This window comes from Panulirus ornatus, chromosome 31 (assembly GCF_036320965.1).
Source record: "Panulirus ornatus isolate Po-2019 chromosome 31, ASM3632096v1, whole genome shotgun sequence".
NCBI lineage: Eukaryota > Metazoa > Arthropoda > Malacostraca > Decapoda > Palinuridae > Panulirus > Panulirus ornatus.
This window is the reverse complement of record NC_092254.1, coordinates 3,675,824-3,694,635: the sequence shown is the minus strand read 5'-3', so window position 1 is coordinate 3,694,635 and position 18,812 is coordinate 3,675,824. Positions and strand designations below refer to the sequence as shown.

The following is an 18,812-nucleotide window of genomic DNA, read 5'->3' as shown; positions in this document are numbered from 1 at the left end:
GGGGTGGGTGGCACCGGGAATGGATGAAGGCAAGCAAGTATGAACATGTACATGTATATAGATGTATATGTAGTTGGATGTATATGTATGTATAAGTGTGTGTATGGGCATTTATGTACATACATGTGTATACAAGTGATTGGGCCATTTTTCATCAGTTTCTTGGTGCTACTTCGCTGACACGGGAAAACAGCGATTAAGTATAATGAATAAAATATTCCATACATTCGCCATTTCCCGCATTAGTAAAGTAGTGTTAAGAACAGAGGACTGAGCCTTTGAGGTAATATCCTCACTTGGCCCCCTTCTCTGTTCCTTCTTTTGGTAAAGTAAAGACAGGAGTGGAGGATTTCCAGCACCCCGCTCTCTCTCATTTTAGTCACCTTTTATGACATGCAGAGAATACGTGGGAAGTATTCTTATATGAGTTCAGTAATAAAAACTGGGTACGTGCAGGACATGCATATTAACATTTTCATATGTCTTGCATACATATGTAAAGGATGCTGCTTTCAAGATGCACATACATTTACTAGCCTCTTAGTTACCAGTTACTCCTGGTTACTATGTTACTGTATGGCTCAAGGTAGTGCAAATGTATGAACTTCAAATTACTTTACAAATACCATGGGAGGCTTGTTTATCATTTTTCCCTTGATGGTAAGAGTTGCCTACTTCAAGTGACTGCAGTACCCAAAAAGAGCTAATGTGTCATGTTTTTATCGAATCATATTACATACTGTTTAAAAACTCAAAAAAATAATTTTTAATATTTCAAAATTTGTTAGTTCTCACCTGCAGTAAGAAAATTCCTTTATAACCCTTTCCAGTATGAAATGATTTAAGTCCTGTGAACAGTTTTTTTCCAAACATATAATTTACATTAGTTTAAGATGAATATTCACTGAAACAATTTATTGACAAAAATCAGTGTTTTAACTCCATGTAAATGCTCTCAGATTATCAAAGTGTTTTGTCCATCTGTACAAAATTCTGATTATGTACTGATGAAATACTTTCTTGTTTATATTTTAATGACCTTTATGATTTCTTGATTTTCCAAAAATATATCTCTCTGAAACTTAAGTATTTTGTTACAGAGCTCATGCATATCATGTATGATATTTTACATTCACAGTCACCATTATCATTTTTTTTTTTTTTCTTTTTTCTTCCTGGCGCTACCTCGCTGGAGGGGTGTGTGTGTGTGTAATTTTTTCATACTTGATCACCATTTTCTGCATTAGCAAGTAGTCCCTGGAACAGAGCAAGAAAGGCTGCATTCACTCAAATCCATTCTCTAGCTGTCATGTGGAATGTACCAAAACCACAGCTCCCCATCCACAACCAGTCACCAAAAACCTTTCCATGTGTACCCTGACTGTTTCACAAGCCCTGGTTCAGTCCATTGAAAGCACATCAACCCCAGTATACCACATCATTCCAATTCACTCTATTCTTTGCCCTCCTTTCACCCTCCTGCATGTTCAGGCCCCGATCACTCAAAATCTTTTTCACTCCATCTTTCCACCTCCAATTTGGTCTCCCACTTCTCCTCGTTCCCTCCACCTCCGACACATATATCCTCTTGGTCAATCTTTCCTCACTCATTCTCTCCCTGTGACCAAACCATTTCAAAACACCCTCTTCTGCTCTCTCAACCACGCTCTTTTTATTTTCCACACATCTCTCTTACCCTTACATTACTTACTCGGTCAAACCACCTCACACCACACATTGTCCTCAAACATCTCATTTCCAGCACATCCATCCTCCTGCGCACAACTCTATCCATAGCCCATGCCTCGCAACCATACAACATTTTTGGAACCACTATTCCTTCAAACATGCCATTTTTGCTTTCCGAGATAATGTTCTCGACTTCCACACATTCTTCAAGGCTCCCAGAATTTTCGCCCCCTCCCCCACCCTATGATTCACTTCCGCTTCCATGGTTCCATCCGCTGCCAGATCCACTCCCAGATATCTAAAACACTTTACTTCCTCCAAATTTTCTTAATTCAAACCCACACCACAACTAACCAGTCCCTTTACCCTGCTAAACATAATAAACTTACTTTTAGCCACATTTACACTAAACTTCTTCCTTTCACACACTCTTCCAAACTCAGTCTCCAATTTTGCAGTTTTCTACATGTTAAGTTCCATAAGAAATTGGCTTCAGCACAGCTTCATAAGTACTTTCTAACTCTCTGTCATGGTTGTAAGGAATAAGTGGTCTTAGGTGATTAAGATTAGGTTTTCAGTTTTCTAGTGAATATTGATTTAAGGTACTATGTTCACAATGAAGGGTAATTTATTAATGTTAAGACCTATTGGGATTACTTAATGACCGAACTCTTAAGGCTATTTTGTTGTGCCCATGTATTTTAGGTTTAAACTACACTTGAGCAGACCCTATTGGTAGATGTAAGATGACATGCTTATCCAGCTAAGAAGGTTATAGAGGTAGGATGACCAATGTTTATCCTGCTATGAATAATTTACAGAGAGGATGATTAATGTTTACCCAGCCAGAAAAAATGTACAAGTAGGATGACTAATGTTTGCCCATCTAGGAAGACTATACTATAAGGCATAATGAAGATAACAGATTGAAGTTGGAATCTTTTCAGAAGTCCTCAAACTATCATTATTTGTAGATAATATTCATTAAAAGTTATATATTGTCAGCTCTTGCTGTGTGTTTTTTATGATAAAAATGTCAGATTAGAAAAAGAAATTCCATTAAGTAAAAAATTTCATGTAACTATTTACATTTTCAACTTGAAAGATGAAAACCACCTGTTGCACTTACAGCATTTTGTCTTATTCTCTTGAAGTTTCTGTGTCATGAATGAAGTGATGCAGGTTAAAAATTGCCCTCTCTTTGGTTCAAACCATATCCTTATGGGCACAAGTTTGGAAGTGAACATAAGGGGTTCTGGCCCATCTAGTGTTGCAGGCCAAAAGAAGTGTTTTTGGTTCTACCATCCCTTCCATGGGAGCTCTTACTCTTGGGCCACTGCCTTGTGATGTAGTCCCTTTGCACATACTTGGAGCTCTTAATGTATCATGAGTGTCACGTCCCTTATACCCATGTCATCACAAGGGGATTTGAGGTAATATATAATTGTCTAATTATTCCAGGACAAATATTCATGAGTTTTGATGCTATCTGGTGCCATTCTAAAGGCTACTGCAGCCTTCCATTAGCAAGGGAAATGTAGAATTCTTTTGAGTGAGAAGTTCCTTAATGAGACTTTATTCCCAATGATACAGCCTTGCCAGAGGTGACTTTTCATTTGCAGTGTAATGAGCAGGCAGAGTCCATCAACACCAAGGGCATGTGAAGCATCTGGGGTAAACCATGGAAAGGTCTGTGAGGCCTGGATGTGGATAGGAAGCTGTGGTTTCAGTGCTTTACACATGACAGCGAGAGACTGTGTGAATGAATGTGGCCTTGTCTGTTTTCTTGGTGCTACCTCACTGAAGCAGGGGGTAGCGATGCTGTTTCCTGTGGGGTGGGTGGCACCGGGAATGGATGAAGGCAAGCAAGTATGAACATGTACATGTATATAGATGTATATGTAGTTGGATGTATATGTATGTATAAGTGTGTGTATGGGCATTTATGTACATACATGTGTATACAAGTGATTGGGCCATTTTTCATCAGTTTCTTGGTGCTACTTCGCTGACACGGGAAAACAGCGATTAAGTATAATGAATAAAATATTCCATACATTCGCCATTTCCCGCATTAGTAAAGTAGTGTTAAGAACAGAGGACTGAGCCTTTGAGGTAATATCCTCACTTGGCCCCCTTCTCTGTTCCTTCTTTTGGTAAAGTAAAGACAGGAGTGGAGGATTTCCAGCACCCCGCTCTCTCTCATTTTAGTCACCTTTTATGACATGCAGAGAATACGTGGGAAGTATTCTTATATGAGTTCAGTAATAAAAACTGGGTACGTGCAGGACATGCATATTAACATTTTCATATGTCTTGCATACATATGTAAAGGATGCTGCTTTCAAGATGCACATACATTTACTAGCCTCTTAGTTACCAGTTACTCCTGGTTACTATGTTACTGTATGGCTCAAGGTAGTGCAAATGTATGAACTTTCAAATTACTTTACAAATACCATGGGAGGCTTGTTTATCATTTTTCCCTTGATGGTAAGAGTTGCCTACTTCAAGTGACTGCAGTACCCAAAAAGAGCTAATGTGTCATGTTTTTATCGAATCATATTACATACTGTTTAAAAACTCAAAAAAATAATTTTTAATATTTCAAAATTTGTTAGTTCTCACCTGCAGTAAGAAAATTCCTTTATAACCCTTTCCAGTATGAAATGATTTAAGTCCTGTGAACAGTTTTTTTCCAAACATATAATTTACATTAGTTTAAGATGAATATTCACTGAAACAATTTATTGACAAAAATCAGTGTTTTAACTCCATGTAAATGCTCTCAGATTATCAAAGTGTTTTGTCCATCTGTACAAAATTCTGATTATGTACTGATGAAATACTTTCTTGTTTATATTTTAATGACCTTTATGATTTCTTGATTTTCCAAAAATATATCTCTCTGAAACTTAAGTATTTTGTTACAGAGCTCATGCATATCATGTATGATATTTTACATTCACAGTCACCATTATCATTTTTTTTTTTTTTTCTTTTTTCTTCCTGGCGCTACCTCGCTGGAGGGGTGTGTGTGTGTGTAATTTTTTCATACTTGATCACCATTTTCTGCATTAGCAAGTAGTCCCTGGAACAGAGCAAGAAAGGCTGCATTCACTCAAATCCATTCTCTAGCTGTCATGTGGAATGTACCAAAACCACAGCTCCCCATCCACAACCAGTCACCAAAAACCTTTCCATGTGTACCCTGACTGTTTCACAAGCCCTGGTTCAGTCCATTGAAAGCACATCAACCCCAGTATACCACATCATTCCAATTCACTCTATTCTTTGCCCTCCTTTCACCCTCCTGCATGTTCAGGCCCCGATCACTCAAAATCTTTTTCACTCCATCTTTCCACCTCCAATTTGGTCTCCCACTTCTCCTCGTTCCCTCCACCTCCGACACATATATCCTCTTGGTCAATCTTTCCTCACTCATTCTCTCCATGTGTCCAAACTATTTCAGCACACCCTCTTCAACTCTTGTCATCTACACTCTTTTTCATTACTATATCTATCTCTTACCCTTTAGTACTTACTTGACCAAACCAACATATTATCCTTAAACATTTCATTTCGAACACATCCACCCTTCATCGCACTTCCTCATATATAGCTAATGCTTTGCATCCATATAACATTATTGGGACTACTATACCTTCAAAACATACCCATTTTTGCTTTCCGAGATAATGTTCTCGACTTCCACACATTCTTCAAGGCTCCCAGAATTTTCGCCCCCTCCCCCACCCTATGATTCACTTCCGCTTCCATGGTTCCATCCGCTGCCAGATCCACTCCCAGATATCTAAAACACTTTACTTCCTCCAAATTTTCTTAATTCAAACCCACACCACAACTAACCAGTCCCTTTACCCTGCTAAACATAATAAACTTACTTTTAGCCACATTTACACTAAACTTCTTCCTTTCACACACTCTTCCAAACTCAGTCTCCAATTTTGCAGTTTTCTACATGTTAAGTTCCATAAGAAATTGGCTTCAGCACAGCTTCATAAGTACTTTCTAACTCTCTGTCATGGTTGTAAGGAATAAGTGGTCTTAGGTGATTAAGATTAGGTTTTCAGTTTTCTAGTGGAATCAGTTATGTGAAGTTTCAGGAGGCATTGAGGATAGTGTGAACAGTTTTTTTCCAAACATATAATTTACATTAGTTTAAGATGAATATTCACTGAAACAATTTATTGACAAAAATCAGTGTTTTAACTCCATGTAAATGCTCTCAGATTATCAAAGTGTTTTGTCCATCTGTACAAAATTCTGATTATGTACTGATGAAATACTTTCTTGTTTATATTTTAATGACCTTTATGATTTCTTGATTTTCCAAAAATATATCTCTCTGAAACTTAAGTATTTTGTTACAGAGCTCATGCATATCATGTATGATATTTTACATTCACAGTCACCATTATCATTTTTTTTTTTTTTTTTTAATTTTACAGGTTCACATGGAGAATGTGTCAGTGCTTGGAGAGAATGTAATTGTGAAAGATGAACTTTATGTGAATGGTGGGATGGTGCTACCAAACTTGTGATCAAAACTTTACGTTTTTTCAATTTACAGGTTCGGATGGAGAATGTGTCAGTGCTTGGAGAGAATGTAATTGTGAAAGATGAACTTTATGTGAATGGTGGGATGGTGCTACCAAACTTGTGATCAAAACTTTACGTTTTTTCAATTTACAGGTTCGGATGGAGAATGTGTCAGTGCTTGGAGAGGATGTAATTGTGAAAGATGAACTTTATGTGAATGGTGGGATGGTGCTACCAAACTTGTGATCAAAACTTTACGTTTTTTCAATTTACAGGTTCGGATGGAGAATGTGTCAGTGCTTGGAGAGGATGTAATTGTGAAAGATGAACTTTATGTGAATGGTGGGATGGTTCTACCTCACAAGAGCATAGGTGCTTCCGTCTTAGAGCCGAAGATCATCATGTGAAACATGGTGTTGCTGTTCTGCAGGATTCCAGCATAACAGCATTTTATTTATGATTCTTTATGTTGTATAGTTCTTTTTGGTATTGACTTCATATTTCTACATAACTTGTGATTACATTATTAGTTGTTGTAAAATTATGTTCAAATAAGTTTTTGTAAGGGAAATTCTGTAAGGAAACATTCATTTCATATATTTTTTTTATGGGTAGTGCACTTAATTTGAAAACACTTTAATCTGTAATGGCACATCTTCATTGTTTGAATGGTCCTTATTGTAGTCCTAATGTATTCTCAGGGACTTTTATAATGTGTCGTGTAGCTTCATTAGCCAGTTGGATTCCTCATTAAGGCTGAATTTTATATAACAGTTCAAATTAGGAAAATGTGTATCATAGTTTATGATGTGAATTCTGAGGAAGAGAACCAGGAACAGCCTTGAAAATTTACACCATAAAATGTAAAGAATCATCTAAGAAGGTTTTTTTGCAGTAAGAAGTATTAATGTTTGTACAGCACCTAAGTTAGATTAATGACTCGCACTGTGGTAAAGGTAATGCAGTGGTTGATAAGAGTGGTAAGATCAACTTGAAGTTTTGTACACCATCATAAATGTGAAGGTCCAGAACATACTGAGAATAATATGAAGACATGTATGGTGTTTGAGGGAGTGTGAAGGCAGTGCATCAGGGACAGTGTGAAAGTTCATATAGTACCTGGGTCAGGGTAAAGGCTCATTCTGCACCAAGGACAATGTGAATATTTGTACAGCACAGTAACTTTTTATGACTGGGTGTATGAACACTAGTGCATGGTTTCTAGTGGAATCAGTTATGTGAAGTTTCAGGAGGCATTGAGGATAGTGTGAACAGTTTTTTTCCAAACATATAATTTACATTAGTTTAAGATGAATATTCACTGAAACAATTTATTGACAAAAATCAGTGTTTTAACTCCATGTAAATGCTCTCAGATTATCAAAGTGTTTTGTCCATCTGTACAAAATTCTGATTATGTACTGATGAAATACTTTCTTGTTTATATTTTAATGACCTTTATGATTTCTTGATTTTCCAAAAATATATCTCTCTGAAACTTAAGTATTTTGTTACAGAGCTCATGCATATCATGTATGATATTTTACATTCACAGTCACCATTATCATTTTTTTTTTTTTTCTTTTTTCTTCCTGGCGCTACCTCGCTGGAGGGGTGTGTGTGTGTGATATTTCATGTGTGGCAGGGTGGCAATGGGAATGAATGAAGGCAGCAAGTTGAAATATGTACATGATATATATATGTATATGTAGTTGGATGTATATGTATGTATAAGTGTGTGTATGGGCATTTATGTACATACATGTGTATACAAGTGATTGGGCCATTTTTCATCAGTTTCTTGGTGCTACTTCGCTGACACGGGAAAACAGCGATTAAGTATAATGAATAAAATATTCCATACATTCGCCATTTCCCGCATTAGTAAAGTAGTGTTAAGAACAGAGGACTGAGCCTTTGAGGTAATATCCTCACTTGGCCCCCTTCTCTGTTCCTTCTTTTGGTAAAGTAAAGACAGGAGTGGAGGATTTCCAGCACCCCGCTCTCTCTCATTTTAGTCACCTTTTATGACATGCAGAGATACGTGGGAAGTATTCTTATATGAGTTCAGTAATAAAAACTGGGTACGTGCAGGACATGCATATTAACATTTTCATATGTCTTGCATACATATGTAAAGGATGCTGCTTTCAAGATGCACATACATTTACTAGCCTCTTAGTTACCAGTTACTCCTGGTTACTATGTTACTGTATGGCTCAAGGTAGTGGCAAATGTATGAACTTTCAAATTACTTTACAAATACCATGGGAGGCTTGTTTATCATTTTTCCCTTGATGGTAAGAGTTGCCTACTTCAAGTGACTGCAGTACCCAAAAAGAGCTAATGTGTCATGTTTTTATCGAATCATATTACATACTGTTTAAAAACTCAAAAAAATAATTTTTAATATTTCAAAATTTGTTAGTTCTCACCTGCAGTAAGAAAATTCCTTTATAACCCTTTCCAGTATGAAATGATTTAAGTCCTGTGAACAGTTTTTTTCCAAACATATAATTTACATTAGTTTAAGATGAATATTCACTGAAACAATTTATTGACAAAAATCAGTGTTTTAACTCCATGTAAATGCTCTCAGATTATCAAAGTGTTTTGTCCATCTGTACAAAATTCTGATTATGTACTGATGAAATACTTTCTTGTTTATATTTTAATGACCTTTATGATTTCTTGATTTTCCAAAAATATATCTCTCTGAAACTTAAGTATTTTGTTACAGAGCTCATGCATATCATGTATGATATTTTACATTCACAGTCACCATTATCATTTTTTTTTTTTTTCTTTTTTCTTCCTGGCGCTACCTCGCTGGAGGGGTGTGTGTGTGTGTAATTTTTTCATACTTGATCACCATTTTCTGCATTAGCAAGTAGTCCCTGGAACAGAGCAAGAAAGGCTGCATTCACTCAAATCCATTCTCTAGCTGTCATGTGGAATGTACCAAAACCACAGCTCCCCATCCACAACCAGTCACCAAAAACCTTTCCATGTGTACCCTGACTGTTTCACAAGCCCTGGTTCAGTCCATTGAAAGCACATCAACCCCGGTATACCACATCGCTCCAATTCACTCTATTCTTTGCCCTCCTTTCACCCTCCTGCATGTTCAGGCCCCGATCACTCAAAATCTTTTTCACTCCATCTTTCCACCTCCAATTTGGTCTCCCACTTCTCCTCGTTCCCTCCACCTCCGACACATATATCCTCTTGGTCAATCTTTCCTCACTCATTCTCTCCCTGTGACCAAACCATTTCAAAACACCCTCTTCTGCTCTCTCAACCACGCTCTTTTTATTTCCACACATCTCTCTTACCCTTACGTTACTTACTCGATCAAAACCACCTCACACCACACATTGTCCTCAAACATCTCATTTCCAGCACATCCATCCTCCTGCGCACAACTCTATCCATAGCCCATGCCTCGCAACCATACAACATTTTTGGAACCACTATTCCTTCAAACATACCCATTTTTGCTTTCCGAGATAATGTTCTCGACTTCCACACATTCTTCAAGGCTCCCAGAATTTTCGCCCCCTCCCCCACCCTATGATTCACTTCCGCTTCCATGGTTCCATCCGCTGCCAGATCCACTCCCAGATATCTAAAACACTTTACTTCCTCCAGTTTTTCTCCATTCAAACTCACCTCCCAATTGAATTGACCCTCAACCCTACTGTACCTAATAACCTTGCTCTTATTCACATTTACTCTTAACTTTCTTCTTTCACACACTTTACCAAACTCAGTCACCAGCTTCTGCAGTTTCTCACATGAATCAGCCACCAGAGCTGTATCATCAGCGAACAACAACTGACTCACTTCCTAAGCTCTCTCATCCACAACAGACTTCATACTTGCCCCTCTTTCCAAAACTCTTGCATTCACCTCCCTAACAACCCCATCCATAAACAAATTAAACAACCATGGAGACATCACACACCCCTGCCGCAAACCTACATTCACTGAGAACCAATCACTTTCCTCTCTTCCTACACGTACACATGCCTTACATCCTCGATAAAAACTTTTCACTGCTTCTAACAACTTGCCTCCCACACCATATATTCTTAATACCTTCCACAGAGCATCTCTATCAACTCTATCATATGCCTTCTCCAGATCCATAAATGCTACATACAAATCCATTTGCTTTTCTAAGTATTTCTCACATACATTCTTCAAAGCAAACACCTGATCCACACATCCTCTACCACTTCTGAAACCACACTGCTCTTCCCAATCTGATGCTCTGTACATGCCTTCACCCTCTCAATCAATACCCTCCCATATAATTTGCCAGGAATACTCAACAAACTTATACCTCTGTAATTTGAGCACTCACTCTTATCCCCTTTGCCTTTGTACAATGGCACTATGCACGCATTCTGCCAATCCTCAGGCACCTCACCATACACACATTAAATAACCTTACCAACCAGTCAACAATACAGTCACCCCCTTTTTTAATAAATTCCACTGCAATACCATCCAAACCTGCTGCCTTGCCGGCTTTCATCTTCCGCAAAGCTTTTACTACCTCTTCTCTGTTTACAGGGAAAAAATGAAATTGAGTGGGAGACGTATAAAAGAAAGAGACAGGAGGTCAAGAGAAAGGTGCAAGAGGTGAAAAAAAGGGCAAATGAGAGTTGGGGTGAGAGAGTATCATTAAATTTTAGGGAGAATAAAAAGATGTTCTGGAAGGAGGTAAATAAAGTGCGTAAGACAAGGGAGCAAATGGGAACTTCAGTGAAGGGCGCAAATGGGGAGGTGATAACAAGTAGTGGTGATGTGAGAAGGAGATGGAGTGAGTATTTTGAAGGTTTGTTGAATGTGTTTGATGATAGAGTGGCAGATATAGGGTGTTTTGGTCGAGTTGGTGTGCAAAGTGCGAGGGTTAGGGAAAATGAGTTGGTAAATAATATATATATATATATATATTATATATATATATATATATTATATATATATATATAATATATATATATATATTATATATATATATATATTATATATATATATATATATATTATATATATATATATAATATATATATATATATATATTATATATATATACCAGAAAAACTAATCACCAAAAATCAACTCCCTACACTAATTCCCTCTCCCTCCCTTATCCAAACACCACAAAACTATACAATTCCATAAACCCAACCCCAAACAAACAAAACAACCCCCCCCCCACAACACCCATTTTTCCATCTCCAAACCACAGCTCCCCATCCACAACCAGTCACCAAAAACCTTTCCATGTGTACCCTGACTGTTTCACAAGCCCTGGTTCAGTCCATTGAAAGCACATCAACCCCAGTATACCACATCATTCCAATTCACTCTATGCTGCACATGCCTTTCACTCATGCATGTTCAGCCCTAGTCACTTAAAATATTTTTGACTCCATCCTTCCATCTCTACTTTGGTCTACTTTTTCTTGTTCCCTTCTCTTCTGACATATATATCCTCTTTGCCAACAGCTTCACACTCATTCTCTCCATGTGTCCAAACTATTTCAGCACACCCTCTTCAACTCTTGTCATCTACACTCTTTTTCATTACTATATCTATCTCTTACCCTTTAGTACTTACTTGACCAAACCAACATATTATCCTTAAACATTTCATTTCGAACACATCCACCCTTCATCGCACTTCCTCATATATAGCTAATGCTTTGCATCCATATAACATTATTGGGACTACTATACCTTCAAAACATACCCATTTGTGCCTTCCAAGTTAATACCCTTTTTTCACCCCCTCACCCACTTCGACTCCTAGGTATGTAAAACACTTTACTTCCTCCAAATTTTCTTAATTCAAACCCACACCACAACTAACCAGTCCCTTTACCCTGCTAAACATAATAAACTTACTTTTAGCCACATTTACACTAAACTTCTTCCTTTCACACACTCTTCCAAACTCAGTCTCCAATTTTGCAGTTTTCTACATGTTAAGTTCCATAAGAAATTGGCTTCAGCACAGCTTCATAAGTACTTTCTAACTCTCTGTCATGGTTGTAAGGAATAAGTGGTCTTAGGTGATTAAGATTAGGTTTTCAGTTTTCTAGTGAATATTGATTTAAGGTACTATGTTCACAATGAAGGGTAATTTATTAATGTTAAGACCTATTGGGATTACTTAATGACCGAACTCTTAAGGCTATTTTGTTGTGCCCATGTATTTTAGGTTTAAACTACACTTGAGCAGACCCTATTGGTAGATGTAAGATGACATGCTTATCCAGCTAAGAAGGTTATAGAGGTAGGATGACCAATGTTTATCCTGCTATGAATAATTTACAGAGAGGATGATTAATGTTTACCCAGCTAGGAGGAATTTGCAGGTAAGATGACTTTTGTTTGCTCAGCTAAGAAAAATTTAAGTTTTGGATGATGAATGTTTACCAGCTAGGAAGAATGTACAGTTTGGATGACAAATGTTTACCCAGCTAGGAATAATATACAGGTAGGATAAATAATATTTGTCCAGCTAAGAAAAATGTGCAGGTAGGATGATTAATGTTTACCCAGCCAGAAAAAATGTACAAGTAGGATGACTAATGTTTGCCCATCTAGGAAGACTATACTATAAGGCATAATGAAGATAACAGATTGAAGTTGGAATCTTTTCAGAAGTCCTCAAACTATCATTATTTGTAGATAATATTCATTAAAAGTTATATATTGTCAGCTCTTGCTGTGTGTTTTTTATGATAAAAATGTCAGATTAGAAAAAGAAATTCCATTAAGTAAAAAATTTCATGTAACTATTTACATTTTCAACTTGAAAGATGAAAACCACCTGTTGCACTTACAGCATTTTGTCTTATTCTCTTGAAGTTTCTGTGTCATGAATGAAGTGATGCAGGTTAAAAATTGCCCTCTCTTTGGTTCAAACCATATCCTTATGGGCACAAGTTTGGAAGTGAACATAAGGGGTTCTGGCCCATCTAGTGTTGCAGGCCAAAAGAAGTGTTTTTGGTTCTACCATCCCTTCCATGGGAGCTCTTACTCTTGGGCCACTGCCTTGTGATGTAGTCCCTTTGCACATACTTGGAGCTCTTAATGTATCATGAGTGTCACGTCCCTTATACCCATGTCATCACAAGGGGATTTGAGGTAATATATAATTGTCTAATTATTCCAGGACAAATATTCATGAGTTTTGATGCTATCTGGTGCCATTCTAAAGGCTACTGCAGCCTTCCATTAGCAAGGGAAATGTAGAATTCTTTTGAGTGAGAAGTTCCTTAATGAGACTTTATTCCCAATGATACAGCCTTGCCAGAGGTGACTTTTCATTTGCAGTGTAATGAGCAGGCAGAGTCCATCAACACCAAGGGCATGTGAAGCATCTGGGGTAAACCATGGAAAGGTCTGTGAGGCCTGGATGTGGATAGGAAGCTGTGGTTTCAGTGCTTTACACATGACAGCGAGAGACTGTGTGAATGAATGTGGCCTTGTCTGTTTTCTTGGTGCTACCTCACTGAAGCAGGGGGTAGCGATGCTGTTTCCTGTGGGGTGGGGGTGAGCACGAATGATGAAGGCAAGCAAGTATGAACATGTACATGTATATAGATGTATATGTAGTTGGATGTATATGTATGTATAAGTGTGTGTATGGGCATTTATGTACATACATGTGTATACAAGTGATTGGGCCATTTTTCATCAGTTTCTTGGTGCTACTTCGCTGACACGGGAAAACAGCGATTAAGTATAATGAATAAAATATTCCATACATTCGCCATTTCCCGCATTAGTAAAGTAGTGTTAAGAACAGAGGACTGAGCCTTTGAGGTAATATCCTCACTTGGCCCCCTTCTCTGTTCCTTCTTTTGGTAAAGTAAAGACAGGAGTGGAGGATTTCCAGCACCCCGCTCTCTCTCATTTTAGTCACCTTTTATGACATGCAGAGAATACGTGGGAAGTATTCTTATATGAGTTCAGTAATAAAAACTGGGTACGTGCAGGACATGCATATTAACATTTTCATATGTCTTGCATACATATGTAAAGGATGCTGCTTTCAAGATGCACATACATTTACTAGCCTCTTAGTTACCAGTTACTCCTGGTTACTATGTTACTGTATGGCTCAAGGTAGTGGCAAATGTATGAACTTTCAAATTACTTTACAAATACCATGGAGGCTTGTTTATCATTTTTCCCTTGATGGTAAGAGTTGCCTACTTCAAGTGACTGCAGTACCCAAAAAGAGCTAATGTGTCATGTTTTTATCGAATCATATTACATACTGTTTAAAAACTCAAAAAAATAATTTTTAATATTTCAAAATTTGTTAGTTCTCACCTGCAGTAAGAAAATTCCTTTATAACCCTTTCCAGTATGAAATGATTTAAGTCCTGTGAACAGTTTTTTTCCAAACATATAATTTACATTAGTTTAAGATGAATATTCACTGAAACAATTTATTGACAAAAATCAGTGTTTTAACTCCATGTAAATGCTCTCAGATTATCAAAGTGTTTTGTCCATCTGTACAAAATTCTGATTATGTACTGATGAAATACTTTCTTGTTTATATTTTAATGACCTTTATGATTTCTTGATTTTCCAAAAATATATCTCTCTGAAACTTAAGTATTTTGTTACAGAGCTCATGCATATCATGTATGATATTTTACATTCACAGTCACCATTATCATTTTTTTTTTTTTTCTTTTTTCTTCCTGGCGCTACCTCGCTGGAGGGGTGTGTGTGTGTGATATTTCATGTGTGGCAGGGTGGCAATGGGAATGAATGAAGGCAGCAAGTTGAAATATGTACATGATATATATATGTATATGTAGTTGGATGTATATGTATGTATAAGTGTGTGTATGGGCATTTATGTACATACATGTGTATACAAGTGATTGGGCCATTTTTCATCAGTTTCTTGGTGCTACCTCACTGAAGCAGGGGGTAGCGATGCTGTTTCCTGTGGGGTGGGTGGCACCGGGAATGGATGAAGGCAAGCAAGTATGAACATGTACATGTATATAGATGTATATGTAGTTGGATGTATATGTATGTATAAGTGTGTGTATGGGCATTTATGTACATACATGTGTATACAAGTGATTGGGCCATTTTTCATCAGTTTCTTGGTGCTACTTCGCTGACCGGGGAAACAGCGATTAAGTATAATGAATAAAATATTCCATACATTCGCCATTTCCCGCATTAGTAAAGTAGTGTTAAGAACAGAGGACTGAGCCTTTGAGGTAATATCCTCACTTGGCCCCCTTCTCTATTCCTTCTTTTGGTAAAGTAAAGACAGGAGTGGAGGATTTCCAGCACCCCGCTCTCTCTCATTTTAGTCACCTTTTATGACATGCAGAGAATACGTGGGAAGTATTCTTATATGAGTTCAGTAATAAAAACTGGGTACGTGCAGGACATGCATATTAACATTTTCATATGTCTTGCATACATATGTAAAGGATGCTGCTTTCAAGATGCACATACATTTACTAGCCTCTTAGTTACCAGTTACTCCTGGTTACTATGTTACTGTATGGCTCAAGGTAGTGCAAATGTATGAACTTTCAAATTACTTTACAAATACCATGGGAGGCTTGTTTATCATTTTTCCCTTGATGGTAAGAGTTGCCTACTTCAAGTGACTGCAGTACCCAAAAAGAGCTAATGTGTCATGTTTTTATCGAATCATATTACATACTGTTTAAAAACTCAAAAAAATAATTTTTAATATTTCAAAATTTGTTAGTTCTCACCTGCAGTAAGAAAATTCCTTTATAACCCTTTCCAGTATGAAATGATTTAAGTCCTGTGAACAGTTTTTTTCCAAACATATAATTTACATTAGTTTAAGATGAATATTCACTGAAACAATTTATTGACAAAAATCAGTGTTTTAACTCCATGTAAATGCTCTCAGATTATCAAAGTGTTTTGTCCATCTGTACAAAATTCTGATTATGTACTGATGAAATACTTTCTTGTTTATATTTTAATGACCTTTATGATTTCTTGATTTTCCAAAAATATATCTCTCTGAAACTTAAGTATTTTGTTACAGAGCTCATGCATATCATGTATGATATTTTACATTCACAGTCACCATTATCATTTTTTTTTTTTTTCTTTTTTCTTCCTGGCGCTACCTCGCTGGAGGGGTGTGTGTGTGTGATATTTCATGTGTGGCAGGGTGGCAATGGGAATGAATGAAGGCAGCAAGTATGAAGAGTATGTACACGTGTATATATGTGTATGTCTATGTATGTAAAAGTTGAAATGTATATGTGCGTGTATGGGCGTTTGTGTATGTAGGTGGTTCGGCCATTCTTTGTCTGTTTCCTTGCGCTACCTCGCAAAACGCGGGAGACAGCGACAAAGTATAATAAAAAAAAAAAATATATGTGTGCGTGTGTGTGTGTGTGTAATTTTTTCATACTTGATCACCATTTTCTGCATTAGCAAGTAGTCCCTGGAACAGAGCAAGAAAGGCTGCATTCACTCAAATCCATTCTCTAGCTGTCATGTGGAATGTACCAAAACCACAGCTCCCCATCCACAACCAGTCACCAAAAACCTTTCCATGTGTACCCTGACTGTTTCACAAGCCCTGGTTCAGTCCATTGAAAGCACATCAACCCCGGTATACCACATCGATCCAATTCACTCTATTCTTTGCCCTCCTTTCACCCTCCTGCATGTTCAGGCCCCGATCACTCAAAATCTTTTTCACTCCATCTTTCCACCTCCAATTTGGTCTCCCTCTTCTCCTCGTTCCCTCCACCTCCGACACATATATCCTCTTGGTCAATCTTTCCTCACTCATTCTCTCCCTGTGACCAAACCATTTCAAAACACCCTCTTCTGCTCTCTCAACCACGCTCTTTTTATTTCCACACATCTCTCTTACCCTTACGTTACTTACTCGATCAAAACCACCTCACACCACACATTGTCCTCAAACATCTCATTTCCAGCACATCCATCCTCCTGCGCACAACTCTATCCATAGCCCATGCCTCGCAACCATACAACATTTTTGGAACCACTATTCCTTCAAACATACCCATTTTTGCTTTCCGAGATAATGTTCTCGACTTCCACACATTCTTCAAGGCTCCCAGAATTTTCGCCCCCTCCCCCACCCTATGATTCACTTCCGCTTCCATGGTTCCATCCGCTGCCAGATCCACTCCCAGATATCTAAAACACTTTACTTCCTCCAGTTTTTCTCCATTCAAACTCACCTCCCAATTGAATTGACCCTCAACCCTACTGTACCTAATAACCTTGCTCTTATTCACATTTACTCTTAACTTTCTTCTTTCACACACTTTACCAAACTCAGTCACCAGCTTCTGCAGTTTCTCACATGAATCAGCCACCAGCGCTGTATCATCAGCGAACAACAACTGACTCACTTCCCAAGCTCTCTCATCCCCAACAGACTTCATATTTGCCCCTCTTTCCAAAACTCTTGCATTCACCTCCCTAACAACCCCATCCATAAACAAATTAAACAACCATGGAGACATCACACACCCCTGCCGCAAACCTACATTCACTGAGAACCAATCACTTTCCTCTCTTCCTACACGTACACATGCCTTACATCCTCGATAAAAACTTTTCACTGCTTCTAACAACTTGCCTCCCACACCATATATTCTTAATACCTTCCACAGAGCATCTCTATCAACTCTATCATATGCCTTCTCCAGATCCATAAATGCTACATACAAATCCATTTGCTTTTCTAAGTATTTCTCACATACATTCTTCAAAGCAAACACCTGATCCACACATCCTCTACCACTTCTGAAACCACACTGCTCTTCCCAATCTGATGCTCTGTACATGCCTTCACCCTCTCAATCAATACCCTCCCATATAATTTGCCAGGAATACTCAACAAACTTATACCTCTGTAATTTGAGCACTCACTCTTATCCCCTTTGCCTTTGTACAATGGCACTATGCACGCATTCTGCCAATCCTCAGGCACCTCACCATACACACATTAAATAACCTTACCAACCAGTCAACAATACAGTCACCCCCTTTTTTAATAAATTCCACTGCAATACCATCCAAACCTGCTGCCTTGCCGGCTTTCATCTTCCGCAAAGCTTTTACTACCTCTTCTCTGTTTACAGGGAAAAAATGAAATTGAGTGGGAGACGTATAAAAGAAAGAGACAGGAGGTCAAGAGAAAGGTGCAAGAGGTGAAAAAAAGGGCAAATGAGAGTTGGGGTGAGAGAGTATCATTAAATTTTAGGGAGAATAAAAAGATGTTCTGGAAGGAGGTAAATAAAGTGCGTAAGACAAGGGAGCAAATGGGAACTTCAGTGAAGGGCGCAAATGGGGAGGTGATAACAAGTAGTGGTGATGTGAGAAGGAGATGGAGTGAGTATTTTGAAGGTTTGTTGAATGTGTTTGATGATAGAGTGGCAGATATAGGGTGTTTTGGTCGAGTTGGTGTGCAAAGTGCGAGGGTTAGGGAAAATGAGTTGGTAAATAATATATATA

The 18,812-nt window shown here is 37.8% G+C and overlaps 1 protein-coding gene across 1 annotated transcript in view; it reads right to left on the bottom strand.

The window, feature by feature from the left end:
- sl (small wing phospholipase C gamma 1) overlaps positions 1–18,812 on the bottom strand; it is a 103,192-nt gene that overhangs the window by 12,654 nt on the left and 71,726 nt on the right. The window lies entirely within an intron of this gene.